Source organism: Nelumbo lutea, chromosome 1 (assembly GCF_056320005.1).
Source record: "Nelumbo lutea isolate HS-2025 chromosome 1, American lotus-T2T, whole genome shotgun sequence".
In the NCBI taxonomy this organism is placed as follows: Eukaryota; Viridiplantae; Streptophyta; class Magnoliopsida; order Proteales; family Nelumbonaceae; genus Nelumbo; species Nelumbo lutea.
Window position 1 is genome coordinate 78,954,741 of NC_142684.1, and position 11,362 is coordinate 78,966,102.

The window sequence follows — 11,362 nt, forward strand, 5'->3', positions numbered from 1 at the left end:
ATAGGCTGCAAGCTTCATGGTTGGTCGTGCACATAACAAGTCCAAAGCCCAAGGGGTTGAAATGCTTCTGTAATTTTGTGGAATTCATGCTCCGTTACAACATATACACCTCAACCCTGGCCTGGACTCCTCACCAACATCATCATCGATCTCTTTGTACCTTTGACTTGTGATAACCAGGTCCAAGTAAATTTCTACCGTTAATCTCCTATTTTGTTGACTTTTTTTATGATGAGCAACCGTCAATTTGCAATTTTTCACTGAAGGCTTAATGAAAATTTGATTAAGCTAACAGAAGCTTGAAAGGAAAAGAATGGAAATATTAGTAAACGCACCAGGGTTGGGGGATGGGCCGATGGCCCCCGTTGTGTATCCGCATGGAGCCAAAGAAAAAGAAAAAAAAAGGGAGCACCAATCGCTGAACCCCTCCCTCCAGTCTCCATCCCAAAGAAAAATAGAGAAGGGGTTTTAACTATTCAATCCACCCCTAGAAATATCTCAGCTCCACCCTCGGGGTGGAATGAATCCTGACCGTGGATTGAACAGTTTGGCACAAAGTCCTCTCTCTCTCTCTCTCTCAGATCTTCTGTTTATCAGGTTTTTAATTGGTTTTGCATAACGGCTTCAATTTACACATCTCTCCCTCCCTCCCTCTCTCTAAATGTATCAACGGCCACAAAAATAGTGAAATAGATTTCTTTACTATGACAACATGATCAATGACACTATCACAGGCTTTACAACATTTTTGTGTGAAATACTGAAATTATGAACGCATACATTCATCAAAGAAAACGGTTGGATGGGTAGTCCAGCGAGATACCACCCCTTCAAAATAAGAATGCCGTCGGAGAGAATGCTGGAATGACCGTCGGCATCGGAGATCGCCTGCAACCACCACAAATTTCTCAATTAATTCAGCAAACCAAGCGCGATTATGCACATATAATCTATCCAATTACTAGAGTAAATAAACAAGATATTGCCTCTTAACATTCACAGGCACAAAGTTTTGAGGGCAGTTAAGTAGGGCCGGAGACATTTGTCCTGCCTCCCGTAACATGAGTGATTGATTCGAATGCAAACGAAGTCAAAAGAAATCTTATCTGTTTTGTTGAAATGTCACTTTTCTCATCATTATATGCTTTTACTCATCAAAAGCAGAAAGAAAATTTTATATAAATAAATCATAATCTCACCCATTTTCAGCTGTTGACGCTTGACGTTCTAACCAACTTATAAAACTCTTATTACTGTTGAACGTATGCCGGAAAGACATACCGGAAGAGCTTGACCACTCAAAACCCCGGTGAATTTTTACGATTATTAGAAAATGACTAAAGTATCCCTCTCTAAGATTGAAATAGGATTTGAAAAATAAAAACAAAGAGAAATGCCTAAAGTTGGCAGGAAAAAGACTCCAAATTAAACCAGTTGACGATTTTTTACTCCGATGGTCCAAACCCACCCAAAGAGTTTAGAAGATCCAAGGCTACTGTGGTCAATTCGGATTCCATTCTTCTGAGGGTAAAAATTTTCGAAGAATAAAGAATCAGAAATCAGTCGAGGAAATTCAGGATTATAAATACGTAGTAAACAAACAACGTGGTGGAATTTCATGCACAAAATATTAAAATACAAGTAACCAAGCGATACAAATTCAATTTAAATGCATACAAAAATGACTCGACTGCCTCTTTGATCATATCAAGGGTGGTGGTGTTTGGGGGGAGGGTATTCAGTATTCAATCGTCATCCAACAACATCCAAACAGAGTCGTATTGTTAAGGAAAAGGGGTTATGAATTACCGATATTCGTCACTGTAGCTACGGACGCGGGCCTTGGCCCTGGATCCAGCCTTCCTCGCCGCTTTCTTGCCGGATTTGACCTTTTGTTCTGCCTTAGTGACCACGGCGGCGATGACGTTGTCCTCGGAAATTGCACAAAGCGAAGGGCGCCACTGAGTTGTCGAGATCGAGTTGGTGCGTTTTGTGCAAGGGAAACGCTCGGTTACTGTTGTAACCGATGATCGGGATTGCTGCACCAGAGAGCGGGTCTCTTCGCGCGGTGGAGTCGTTGCCACCGCCGGACGTGCAAATGGGCCACAGCAGGAAATCAAGTTCCGCAAATTCCGCGAGAACCTCATCTTTCTATTGGCCGGCCGGAAAGTGAAACGGCAAGAGGAAAAGGAGAACCACAAGTCAGGGAAGGAGGAAGGGATGAGGAATAGCTCACTTTGTCAGTATCTACAACTTCTTCCATCTTCGAACTGTACCAACTTTTTTCATTTTTCTTGGATCTTCTTCTTCTTCTTCTCTCTGTATATTATGTATCTTCGTTTCTCTCGGACACACGGAAAACTGAGAAACAGTGCTCTCTAGAATCCACGGGTTATGAATTTTGATGACACGCCAACAACTTCTATAGAAATAATTTTATTTTATTTCTCCCACATGTTGAGGAGGTTTTAGCATTCTCCCATGTTTAACAACTAACCAAAATATCTCATCTTATTACTGACAATGCCCTCGTCATTCCGAGTTCTGTTTTAGATCGAGGCTAGGTAGTGGTAATATCATAATTTCAGCTAAAATGATCGGACAAAAATGTCCAGGGCAAGACGGCTAATTGAATTGCTTAGATGTGGATTGCGGAAGATACGTGACTTTATTTCTAATTAATTATTTAACTAGCGAAGGTCCCTGATTCGCCTCGGTTGGAATTGCAATATTGTTATTTAAACTCGCAATCGCAATTATAAGTATGCAAGTGTTGAAGCTTATAAGTGTTCGTTTTTTAAATAGTAAATATTGTTTGCTGACATTTCATATAAAAGAATTAATATGATCATACATGTCCTTTGTTTTATATCGAGAAATCTCATTCGATTTGAAAGATCATTCATCCTAGCTTGCTCATTGGTTAAAAATCGTTGATATGGGATTTAATTCGTTTAATGGTTTTTGGTTATTTTTATTTTTTTAATTTTTGTTATTAGAATAGGCCTTTTGTTCAAATCGGATGATCGAATCGTTGATATAGAAAAAAATAGAAAACCAAATTCAAAGTTTTAGTTTGAAATGGAGCTAAATATACATGCAATCAAAGAAAGAGACAAAAGCGTATCGTCTTGTAAGAAAAAAAAATATTGCACAACAAAATTCAAAGAGAAAATAAAAAGAATGAAATAAAATGGTAGTAAACCCTAGACCGTTTTGGTGGATCTTGAAGAAGAAGATGAAATACAAAAAAACTAAACAAAACAAAACAAAAGCAGGAAATGAAAAAAAAAGTAACATACCGCATACGCTCGAATATAGTCAATAGTAAAAGAAACCTTTGAATAATGAAAATCCAAAAGCACAAAAAACCATGGTTTTCGAACCACCATTGACCTGGATGGAGATTTCGGCCCGGGAACCGTCTAGGCAACTAGTTTCATTTTACCCCAATCTCGGTCCTTGGACAAAAACCGTTGAATCACTCAATGACCCATTGACTCGGACAATCGAACTGTCGACTCGTTGACCCATTCAATGGTTTTTGATCGTTTTTTTTTTTATTTTTTTTTAATTGGGAACCATCCAGGAAACTGGTTCCGTTTTATCCCAATCCCGATCCCTAGGAAAAAACCATTGAATCGGTCAACAACCCATTGACTTAGGCAGTCGAACTACCAACTTGTTGACCCGTTCAATGGTTTTTGGCCGTTGTTGTCAGAACAGGCCATCCGTTCGAATTGGACTGTCCAACCATCAACTCGAAAACCAATAGTCATAACGGTTCCATTTTTCAGGTTGTATGAGTCACACACTCGAATGACATAACACGTATGATACTGCTTAATAGACGTCATACAATGAATATTTTGCTTGTAATTTTTGTTGTCAGAACGGGCTGTCCGTTGAACTGGATGGTTGAATTGCCATTTTTTTAAATTGGGAATCATTGAGGCAACTGATTCCGTTTTACCCTAATCCTAGTCCCTAGCCAAAAACCGTTGAATCGGTCAATGACCCATTGACCTGAGTGGTCGAATCGTCGACATGTTCAATGGCTTTTGGCCATTTTTTATTTTTTTATCTTTTATTGACAGAATGGGTCGTACGTTTGTTCAAACCGGATGGTCGAACTGTTGACCTAAAAACCGATGGCTATAATGGTTCCGCTTTTAGGTCATATGAGTCACACACTCAAATGACATAATACATATGATATTGCTTAATGGACCTCACACACTCAATTTTTTCCTTATAATTTTTATTGTCATAACAGATAATCCGTTCAAACTAGAACGATTCTATAATTTTTTATTTATAATTTTTATTATCAAAACCGATTATTCATTCGAATCGGACAGTCGAACTGTCGACCCAAATATATATATATATATATATATATATATATATATATATATATATATATATATATTGAAGGGCTGCCATGAGACCACCCCTATATATATAAGATTTCATGTTAGATGTTACCGGTTCTACAATGCTTATGGTGTTGCTTGTTGCTTGTAGGATCTCTGCATCTACCGCGTTGATTATACCCAATAAAATATTATCTTTGCTTCTCTGATTCAGCCGGAAGCCACCGGACATTTATCTATTGGAAATGCTAGCCTGACATGTTTTCCGGTTGTAGAATTTATTACCACATTACTACGCGAAACGTGTGAGGTCAACTCCAGGCTACTTTCACCCCCGGATTTGGTAGCAATCCGTGTTTGCTGTTCAACAACCATAGGATTGGGATGCTCTCTCCAAATGGAATCTCGAGAGATCCATTTCCCAATTGTTAGATAATTATCTAATTATATAAATATATAATAGTTATTATAAATATTGTTAATCCCATTTTTCATTAATTATATCAATATTGTTAGATATATAATAGTTATTATATATAATTATAAATATTGTTATTATAATTATTTAATTATATAAATATATAATAATTATTATAAATATTGTTAATCCAATTTCTTATTAATTATATAAATATTGTTACATAAATATATAATAGGTATTAAATATAATTATAAATATTGTTATTATAATTATCTAATTATATAAATATTGTTTATATAATTATCTAATTATATAAATATATAATAGTTATTATATTGAACCGTTCGAACAGTTTTGTTAGAACAGTTGACCGTTCAACCCAGTAACTGGACCCCTGATCGGTTTGGTCTTTGGGTCGGTTTTAAAAACCATGATGTTATGTCATTCGAGCGTGTGGCTCATATGACCTAAAAAAGGAACCGTTCTAGCCACTGTTTTTTGGGTCGATGGTTCGACTATCCGGTTCGAATGGTTGGACCGTTTTACCCGATAATCAGCCCCTTGACCAGTTTGGTCTCTAGGTCGGTTTTAAAAACCATGATGTTATGTCATTCGAGCGTGTGACTTATACGACACGAAAATGGAACCGTTCTGGCCACCGGTTTTCGAGTCGACGGTTCGACCATCCAGTTCGAACGAATGGCCCGTTTTGACAAAAAAAAAATAAAAAATAAAAAATGGCCAAAAACCATTGAATCGGTCAATGACCCATTGACCGATTCAATGATTTTTGGCTAGTGATTGAGATTGGGGTACAATGGAATTGGTTGCCTGGACGATTCCCAATTAAAAAAATAAAAAAGGACCACCCATTATGACAACAAAAATTACAGGCAAAATTTTGAGTGTGTGAGGTCCATTAAGCAGTACCATATATGTTATATCATTCGAGCATGTGACTCATACGACCTAAAAATGGAATTATTTTGGCCATCGGTTTTCAGGTCGATGGTTCGACTGTTCGGTTTAAATGGATGGCCCATTTTAACAACAAAAATAAAAAAATAAAAAAAAGACCAATAACCATTGAACGGGTCAATGGTTCGACCACCCGGGTCAATGGATCATTGACCGATTCAATAATTTTTGGCTAGAAATCGAGATTGGATAAAACGGAACCAATTGTCTGAATGGTTCCCAATTAAAAAAAATAAAAAATGGTCAAAAATCATTTTACGGATCAACGGGTTGATGGTTCAACTACTTAGGTCAATGAATCATTAACTGATTCAACGGTTTTTTATCACAAACTTGATCAACGATTTCATTCCAGCCCCTGCGAAACAGGGCACCTCCGCTAGTCAAATTTTAATGAATTGGGGGGGGCTAAAAAAATTAGAAATACAGGACCTTAGTTATACATGTGTTTAGGTAGGTCATAGTTGGTGTGGCTTCATTTGACAATTTCTTTGTATGTAGTGATTGTGATATTGTGATTCACTGCCTCATATTTACGTGACAGTCATCCATGCAGCAAGGCCAAAGGCGTTCTTTTTGTTGGCTTCGTGTTTGATGAATCCATTTTTTTCCCAACTTTTCTTCATTGTAACTGCTAACTGCCTCTATGCTTGCCATACATTCCCTTCCCTAGTCCCTACTCTACAATCTACATTATTATCACATGGACATGGGCACATGGGCTTCAATGTGCTACTTTAGTAGTTTCAGATCTTTAGGCTGCATTGGATGCGATGTAAATTAATAATAATTTATATCGGATTCCGTTTTGAATGAATTTGGATGGAGTATAATTTTACATTGGTAATCGATATAAAATCTTATTAATTTTAAAATACATCAATTTCAAATACAACCTTAGTAGTTGAAATAAGAGATATAATTTAAACGATGCATAAGCTATAACTTCGAGTTCAAATCAGCCCCCCCACAATGTCTTATAGCACGTTTCCTCTATGTATTTGGAAATATTTCCTGATGATAAACCAAAAATGATGATATCATCATCAAAAGATGTTTCAAATACATTGTGGGGGCAGTTTTGGGGGCAGTTTTGTGAGAGGCTGATTTAGTCTCGTAACCTTTTCATAATGGCTTCTCTTAATTTGTGGGTCCAACCACTTTCTCTCTCTTTTATGGAGCTCAGAGGCATATTGTCCGTGTATCCAATATTACAAGCTGGGGGTGGGGCATATGACCTCACGATTGTACCAGATGGCCTATCCCTTCCAATTAGATGATCTGGATTTGCCACACGTGGTTATCTAAGAGGAAAGGATTGCCCACGTGGCCCTGTGGGGAAAACTGTCATGGCTGCATCGGCATCAGCCTGATTCCAGTCCCCAAAACACTAAAATCTGGAATCCACACACACTTCACAGCCAATGTGAATACGATACGAGCCCTAAACACACGCGACAAATCTAGCTAGAAGGTAACACGAGTGATTCACCTATCCATATTCGGTGGAGTGGCCACGTCATCCTATGTACAAAAAAGCCAATCAAGAATATAAAAACATCCACCTAAAAAACGTTTCCCATAAAAATAGAGTTGAAAGCAATGCCGAATTTTACTTTTTTGTCCTTTATAGTGCCATCATTGATATTTGATAACGTCTGTAGAATTTTGATTCCTGGACGATAAGGTTTGTGTGGACTAAGCCTTAGGGACCTGGGCCAAGAGCCCAAGGCCTCGGATTTTTAATATGCAATGGAGTTCATTATTCTTATATATTTCTAATAGCGTCTCACGTCCCGCAAAATTTGGTTTGGTGGGGCCTGCATTTGGACGCCCCAAAAGTCCATATGAGTCCAAGTTGCCTTCACCAAATCCTTCTTTATAAAAAACGGAATCCTTCTTATATATCTATATATCATATAAAAAGCGCAAATCGTGTATGTGGATTTGTCATTTCTGCTTTTTGTCAGTCTAAATGGTCTTGGCCTCATAGTAATGAATATTTTCCTTACGCTTTATCCAATAAAACAAAAACGTGGATCGGATATACTTGAAACTTTAATATGGGTTGGGTGTCTGTGGACGATGTCATGCAACGTACCACTCCGCGCCCATCGAAAAGCATTGTAGTTTGCATTTTGCAACTTAATAAAGCCTGTTTACTCGTCGATTGTAGGGTTAAGGATCAGCTGAATGTGAATTGGGTGGACAATGCCCAAACAACACCCAAATCGAAATCAATCTAGACTGAGACTGGTCGCCTTATCTACTCGCCTCCAATCCAACATAGTTATTTTTTAGCGTGGATGCAGGCGGGTTTGAGGTGTTTTCGACGTCGGATCAATAGCCGGCAATTCTGTCTTTAGCCAAAGGAAGAAAAGAATAAAAAAAAAAAAAAGAGGTAACGGGTAGCCCACCACCCAGCAGGGGAGACTAATCAATGTTAAATACAAGGAAATCGGACGCAAATGCACTGTTAAAGGATAAATAATAATAAAATAATCGGATGAGGTGGGTGGTCAAGTGGAAGCGGCAACCTCACCAAAGATACCAATCCAACTAAACCAGAAAAGCGGAGCTGACTTGGTCTTTGTTCATGGAGAACCTCACCGTCCAATCGAGAAAGAGACTCTGGAGTCTGTACACCGGACAGGGGGTTTGTGAGGGGAAGGGTCGTGGATGGAGAGGAGAAATAGAAATGGAAACACAATGACACAAAAGGGAAATAAGGTGTGTAAATGTTACTCAAAATTCGATTTTAAATTTGAGATTCTATATAATTGAATTTGTTGTCGCCAAGGATGGGGCCAGGGGCAATGAGGTAATTTTATTGATGTTTGAGGCTGATGTGTTCAATCTACGAGTAGGAGAAGAGCACTGTTAGATAGTGTATGTCCTTAACTCCAATCATATTGATATACAAATACATTTATTGTAAATGAATAAAAGTATATAATTGTTTCATATTATAATTGATGTGGTTTTGTGTAATTACCCCATAAACTGGACACTTATGAGACTCATGTTAGTTTAAAATATTTTTAGCTGTTGGATAGATTTGGGGAATTTATCCTGCCAAGCCTGACACTGATGTGCTGCCAAAGAAGTTGGGAAAATTGTCTCAACTGCTAGGGTTGGATGCGAATCACATGTAGTGTGTGTTTGTTTGAAGCACTAAACCCGGACCATTTTCCTATTATGCCTTGGACCTTGGAGATTGATGGGCAAAACTAAAAAGTTACACATAACGCCTACACTTGATTATGATACTGCACTGGATGTCGGATTTGACTGTTTTTGATATGCCAATTAGTGAGATTCTTTGGGGATCAAAACCTGGATATGTTGGGGCAGCCTTAGAATTCACTCGAGTGGGTGATCATAGTGATAGGGTCAGCCCCTTTGTCACACAAAGTGAATGATTGAGACTGCACCCTCTCTGATGGAAACCAAAACTATCAGCAATCGGTTTCAATCGTGTTTGAGATTTGTTTTACAAAATATATTTATATGATATTTATATATTATGTTTAAAAAAAAATTGTTTGCAAAATGGTTTTAATTCTCGGGACCCATTTGAGCAAAGAGTGTAATACTACACCTTGCGACAGGGGAGAGGTCTTTTCTTGTCGGGCAGTGTTTGATTATTATGGGCTGAAAGGTTAAGTGTAAGAGACCATTAAGGGTTGTTTACCTGATGGGCTATATCTTACTTAAGTCCATTAAGAGCCCATATTGATGGACTCAAGGGTTCACTGTACTCTATAGTGAATTTGGTCAGGCCTTTTCTTAGAGGTTGGGTTGAACCCATGTTGACTTATGTAAGGTTATTGTTGGAGTCCCACGCCATACAAAGTGAACCTAAATGGGCCAGCAACTACCTAGGGACGTGAGCCACTTGTTTAATGGGCCTAAAGCCCATGATTAATTGGATTAATCAAGTGGTCACATGACAACTTAAGCAATAATGTAATTTGGGTGAATATGGGTATGGATAAGGGTCTGGAACATCCATTAGGATAAGAGGATAAGTCTTATCCACCTAGAGAGTCCAAATCCAAATAAAAATTTGGATTAAGAATCTCCTAATTTGATTAGGAGTGATGCTCCTTAAGGTTTAAGAAAAGAAAATTCATTCTGCTCCAAATCACACTATTATCAACTCTTTCTCTCTGCTCTTGCCGCCCTAGAAACCTTAATTCGTTCTCCACCTTTGTGATTGATCTTGATCAGTTTGATTTCTGGTTTTTGCAAAAAAGTATTAGAAAAATTTCGTGCTCACTTCCCTTGTATGATACAAAGAGTTGGATTGCAGTTTTGCTAAAAATTGTGTTGCTGAACCGACTTCATTCCAAGTTGTGCCAACTTCAGTGGAGGCTGGTTTTGGGATTCAGTTTGGGCATGAACTACCACTTTGGGAGCTATATTTGTGGAATCCGTATTAGGTATACTTCTCCCTCTAGTTTGGTTTCAAATTTGTTTCGTTTTCAGTGCAAGAACGACCATTGAAAATGCAGTTTTTCTAAATAAGGGAATACAATTCCCGGAAGGCTGAAAGAAAATTTTTTAAATTTTGCATGGTTCGGCCATCCATATGATGGATTGGATTTCACCTTGCTTCAAGCACACATTAGAGGCCCCGAGTGTTATCCCAGGGGCAGAGACTCTGACGGTCAAGTTGGTCAGGTGCTTAAAGAGGGGTCGGGTTAGATTTGAGACGAGGGCTCAACGTTTAGTCCTTAAGAGCTCAGACGAGCATGAGAGCAGAAATGCAAGATAACAATAGTGAGCAAGATGGGTTTACCTTGAGTTGGGCACCCCTTTTTATAGTTGACCTTGCCATGGAGTGGTTGGAGGCGGTTATGGATGGATGGCCAGGCTCCCATTCGATCGATGCAATGTGGCACACTCCAAGGCATGCCACATGCACCTACATCATAATTTTGGAAAATTGGAATATCATAATTAGTCCAATTTATATATTCTGTTCACACTGTTTAAACTTTAAATAATTGAATTGAATTTGAATATGACCTGACTTGATTCAATAAGTATCTGAATTCCATCGATTATTTCATTTTTATATATAATATATAAAACATTTAAATATTTTATATAGGACAAATTTCTTAAAGTACCTCTATTATTTAGCTATTGTCTTAAAGTATCCCCAAGTTTTCTAACAATTGTCATCATCGTTAAATATTGATGAAAAAGAAAAATGTCAAATTTACCCTCCATTATTTCTTGAATTTTTAAAATAAAACCCAACTGATGATTGACCCATTTTTTGGACGGAGGAGACATAGAAGTTTTTAGCAGAATATGGGATCTCCCTCTAGTTCATTCTTAGGGTTTTACAAGGCAATTCTCCAAGGGTGAAGCTGACGAAATAGTGATTGAATTGTAGATCTAGTAGGAGTCGGAATGAGTTGTAGATCTCGTTAACCACACACACACACACACAGTAGGGGCAAAGCCAGGGGTGGTGGAGGGGAGCCATGGCCCCCCCTATGCCTTCAAAATGGCCACAAAACACATTTAAATTCCACTTACATTTTGACCCTCTTACCCATGTTTCTTAGCT

The 11,362-nt window shown here is 38.1% G+C and overlaps 1 long non-coding RNA gene across 1 annotated transcript; it reads right to left on the reverse strand.

The window, feature by feature from the left end:
- Window positions 1–682: 682 nt before the first annotated feature.
- Window positions 683–2,443, reverse strand: LOC148875588 (uncharacterized). The gene is made up of 2 exons (XR_016107280.1): window positions 1,810–2,443; window positions 683–888 (listed from the first exon to the last, which is right to left on the reverse strand). It is a non-coding gene; the product is annotated as an uncharacterized LOC148875588 (long non-coding RNA).
- Between the last annotated feature and the right edge of the window lie 8,919 nt (window positions 2,444–11,362).